This window comes from Teleopsis dalmanni, chromosome 1, assembly GCF_002237135.1.
Source record: "Teleopsis dalmanni isolate 2A chromosome 1, ASM223713v2, whole genome shotgun sequence".
In the NCBI taxonomy this organism is placed as follows: Eukaryota; Metazoa; Arthropoda; class Insecta; order Diptera; family Diopsidae; genus Teleopsis; species Teleopsis dalmanni.
The window spans coordinates 157,153,710-157,159,097 of NC_051846.1; the positions used below are offsets into that span (position 1 = coordinate 157,153,710).

The 5,388-nt window shown below is 28.5% G+C and overlaps 1 pseudogene; it reads right to left on the reverse strand.

Annotated features, from left to right (window-relative positions):
* LOC119666535 overlaps positions 1–3,690 on the reverse strand; it is a 7,084-nt pseudogene extending 3,394 nt beyond the window's left edge.
* Between the last annotated feature and the right edge of the window lie 1,698 nt (positions 3,691–5,388).

Here is a 5,388-nt window from a genome sequence, read left to right on the forward strand (position 1 = left end):
AAATTTGAAACATAAATAAATAATTTATTTAATTTAATTCACCTGGTTTCGGCAGTTCATAAATGCAATCTAAGAACATTAAAAGTGTTTTGCGTTTATTTGCTGTGATGTTTGTTTTCCAAACAAAAATTTGTTTAATAAAATTTTGATAATTTTTATTTTAAATGTAAATGTAAATTTAAACAAATGTCAGATCATAGTTTACTATGATGGATGGTCAAATACATTTTTAATTTCAGATAAAAAATTATTTGTGACTTTAAATAAACTTGAACCTGACACAGGACACACTAGATTTATGTGGGGACGTCCAATTCAATATAATATTAGCAACTTATGGAATCAAATACTAAACTCTTTTCGGATATAATGTCTATAAATAGCTGACTTAGGACGTGTGCGAGTTAGGCTAAGTTGATGCTAAACCAAATGGGACTTTTCTTGTGATTTTTTGCACTGCACACCTTTAGCCATTTATCAACACGTATCGACACATCTCTATATTATCGGCACAACTTAGAATTTCTCTTATTTAGAACGCAACTTAGCCTAACTCGCATACGACCTTAAAGTAATTAAATAATAAATCATAAATAAACAATACATAATAAAAGCCATAACATACTATGCAATGCTATATGGTGTATGGTTCACAAGTTAATCAAAACAAGTATTTAACGTCAAATAGCAGACAAATTTGCAAAGAAAATGTGTTTTTCTCATTTGCTATTGTTTCAAATACAAGAAAGCATTTATTTATTATGTTATTAACTCACTTTGTGAATCATAAGCAAACGAATAGATTTTGAGTAGGTGAATGCTTAAAGCTAAAAACGAGAAGAAAATGTGAAAGAAAATGTGAAAGAAAATGGGTAAAGAAGCAAAGGCGTTTACTACTCTTTTTATATTTTGGATCACAGATTATAAATAAATTGTTTCTTTAAATATTTTAAATTCAAGTTTCTTTCCTTCAAGTAATACCAAGATTATACGTAGACCCATATTGAAAAAAAATGGTTAGTATAGCGCACTTCCTCCTGACAACTTTAAAGGCATTACAATGGGCAATAAAGTCTTCGAGTGTAAGTGTTGATGTTCGCATTAAACCTAACTTAATTTATATGTAAGTAAAGTTTTTATTGTTAATCTGTATGAGTGAAGTGTCAATAAATAAATTAAACATACATTCATACAAATGGAAAGTGTTGTTATTGACTAAGATCCTCTACGAAATAAGTCTTTTCACGTACGAGACTTAACATGTTAATATTGTGTTCAGACACACCTTAATTTCGCAAAGATTTTAATTTCATCTTCGTTTCAGCGAAATTAAGTTATTTTTTCGTTCCAAGTTTTAAGGTTAGAACGAAATTAAGGAAAATGACCGAAGACTGAATTGAACGAAGGCTGAAATTAAGGGACATTTCAAATGCAACTATGCGTAAGATAAATTTTAAGCAGAAAATGAAGTTCAGATAACGAAAAAGTGATATTTTTCTTATCTCAGTTACTGTTGACTTTAATAAAACCTGTAAAATATTTTTAAAGTAGTGTAAATTTCTAAATTTTAATATAGAGAAAAAACTGTTACTGTTATTAATTTAAAATAGAGTGAAAAATAATAGTTCACATACCTGAAATCCATTAAATCTAATAAAACTACTAAATGCCATCTTTTAAAGTTTTAATAATCAACATTATAAATTTTATAAATTTTATAATATAAAATTTCCCAGATACAAATGGTGTTTGGAGCATGTAATTTTTAACATTCGATTTGTAAAACATATGATATCCTTCATTTAGGGCAGTATGAACACTTCCGAAATTAACTTAATTTAATTTTTACGAAATTAAGGAAATTTGGCCGTCTGAACATAGTAAAAATCTACGTCGATACACAAGACATTAACAATGTAACTGTGAAGCTCTTTTTTCTTCAATTTCTTTGCCGTTATAAAAGCTGTGACAATATTCATTTAAGGGAATATTAATTTTACTGTCAAGGTTTCCTAAATAAAAATGGGGTATCCACCATTACAAGGATGAGATCTTTTTGTCTTAATAAGATCGTTTTCTTCATTTTTGCAGCCACTTATATTAGATAACTTTAAATCAATATTACTAATATATTGAGCTTGACATATATACACCCTAAACATGGGTTTAATCAGTTCATACAGTGATTTTAATATATGGTTATAATTTATTGATAATCACACATATTGTATAATCGAAAAACAGAACACTTGTAAAAAAAATTCCTATTAAAAGTAACAAATTGGAAAACTCGCTATATATAGTAACTTATATCAATTATTTATTTTACTAATTATATTATATAAAAAGTAAATAATGTCATATGATCTTAAAAATGTTGTATATGGCTATTTATATTGGATATATCTACACTCAATACATATAGAAACCATATGTTTAAAGTTACATTAATTTTTTTTTTTTGTATTAATTAGTAAACAACCACTTGGGAATAAATTTCCAGAACTGTGAAGAAAACTGTGAAAAAAACTGTGTCGAAAAAACTAATTTATAAATGTAAATAAATATAGATTATATATACAAATACGAATATATATACTGTAATGTATAAAATTAAACACCACTTTATTGCTTTTAAATTTAGTTACTAAGCAATAAAATTGAAATTATTTTAGAGAATATTTAACACGGTTTGCGTGACAAATTTGAATTTTTATTATGTATCAAGAAAAAAAAACAAATGATATGCACTCCATGTCTACCGGATTTTAAATGGATCTCTTAGGTTCTTATTTTATTTTTATCTTATTACACATTGGCAACATTTTAATATATTTTAATTACTTTAAGCAGATCTCCTAAGCAACAATTATGAAAATTATGCAAAGAAGAATATTAATTATAATTTTCTTCTTAGTAATGGAGAGCACTGGGAAATAGTATTGTAACTGAGTGTGCTCCAATTGCCCTTTAAAATTGAATACAGACTGATAAATGCTAATAGTGTAGATAATTTTCAGATATTCCAGTTTTTAAACAGATATTTGCATGTCATTAAAGCAAGTTATTATTTTTCCACACGTATCTTTTAACATTTAAAACATTCGAAAACAATTATTAAAACAAAAAAAAATATTGAAATACATATATTAAATACAAAGAAAATTTGTAACAGCAAAATTTTACATATGCCAACGTGTCTAAAAGCCGCAGTAATAAATGCAAATTTTATAAAAGCAATTTTAGAACTAAAGTAATGGTTGTAAATATATTAAAATTGGCCGTCTTTATATATGCACATATATGCAACCTTACATACATATCACGACAGGATAATATATGTAGTTATAATGATGGATACATAATATATCATAAATTATCTACTATGACTCATATACACCAAAGGCAATTTTTCGACTTTATTCGAGAAAATTTAAATTTTTGTTTAAGTAATTTATAGATGATGTATGTGTTCCCCGTGGGCACGGTCTTTGTTCATTGATTTATATATGTATATGTACATATATATACAATTTTAGACTGCACAATATATTATAGCATCCAGTATTAATAATATATATATAAACTCTTAAATTTAGTTTATAATAATATACTTGAAAGAAATTTATTTTAGATTACTGCGGATTACCATTTTTACACAGTAGATACAAACTCTGAAGGACTAAGCATATTGATAATCTGGATATTCTCTTAAAGAACACTGATACCTGCAGATTCTGTAAAATACAGAGTAATCCATTCACTCATCCTAATCAATATTTATTTAAACTAAATGGGAGGTGGGATCTAAGAGTTATGGAGCTAAGAGATATTTTTACGTTTATCACTAAGCTAAGAGATTCTGATCAAAACATAATTTTAAATGATATAATAATATTAAATAAATGGATGGCATTCTAGGGAATAGAACTATATACAGTTTAGACGTTAGCAATATAGAAATTAATGTGTGAAAAATAACTGTTTGACTAGTGGCAATACCCTAACCCAAATGGGATGTATCACTATATTTATATCAGTTTTTATACACTGTCAGTGTAAGTATTCGACATTATTGCTTTCTGACTTCAGTTAGTGAAAAGCTATTATGACGTGGTATATAGCGTATTGTTTTTTTTTTTTTGGACTCAAATTGCAATGTCAGCCTGTCCCATATGTTAAAGATAAGAGAACAGAGATTGGTGAATACATTGCAGCTCTACAACACCAATTATAATAATAATACACCAATTCGATGCTTATTTTTGTAGCACCAATTGGATGTAATACCTCTGTGACACACAAAGAAAAATTTTAAGTTATCAATTGATTATGATCATTTACAAAAATCATACTAAATTCTTAATGAAAGTGCTGATTAGGCAACATGTTGTTGTTATAATCCGCAGAGATCTATTAAGCTAATAACATGAAAGAAATTACAAAAACATATACATGGGATTAGAATTGATTGTTTAGGAGTAAGAATAGATTGGGAATGGGTGGGATTTTAATTGCTATTAACATGGGTCAAGGTGGAACACCCTAATCAATTCAATAGGGCGGATACAAAGATCGATTTAAGTAACATGTAATGATAGCCGGGAATTCCTCATTTATTTGAGAACGGGAGTAAACACAAAAAAAAAGAAGTCAACCTAGAAATTATATAAAGATCATTTTTCCAATAGATCTTACTTGGTTATTAAGAAATAAAGCTCTATATTAACACAAAAAAACTAAGCTCTACAATTCACTTATCAGGCCTGTCCTGTTGTATGGTGCAGAAACTTCGACAATAGCCAGAAATGATGAAAAGCCATTTGAAACATTTGAGAAAACAAATTTTTCGGAATATCTATAGACCCGTTTGTGTTGGCAACGCGTATCGAATTAGATAAAACAATAACCTGTATGTGCTATAACGTGATACTGACATAGTTAAGAGCACAAAAATTTAGCGGCTTTACTGGCTTTATGCGAATGGAAGAAATTGATGTCACTAGAAAAGTATTTGATTTGGCACCCGCGGTTGGAAAACGTGGTAGTGAACGTCCAGATCTTCAGTAGAAGAATCATATGAACAATAAATTGAAAGCACTTGGTGCTACCCACGCGACAGTAAGTGAGTGTACGGGCTCCAAAATCAGTCGGATCTGCATCCCGGAACCACCCGCCAAATTTGATGATCAAGTGCTGTTCGCAATATCCAAAAGGAACTGCACAAGTAGATCCCTACGGGCTACAACAACAACAATTGCTAGTTGAGACTACATCTTATATTACATTACGAGTTTGTGTTTATAACAATTCATATAGTTTTATTTCTTTTAAGATAAACGGAAAATTATACAGCATCAACATCTGTCTACATAGCCGTGGTGCTAT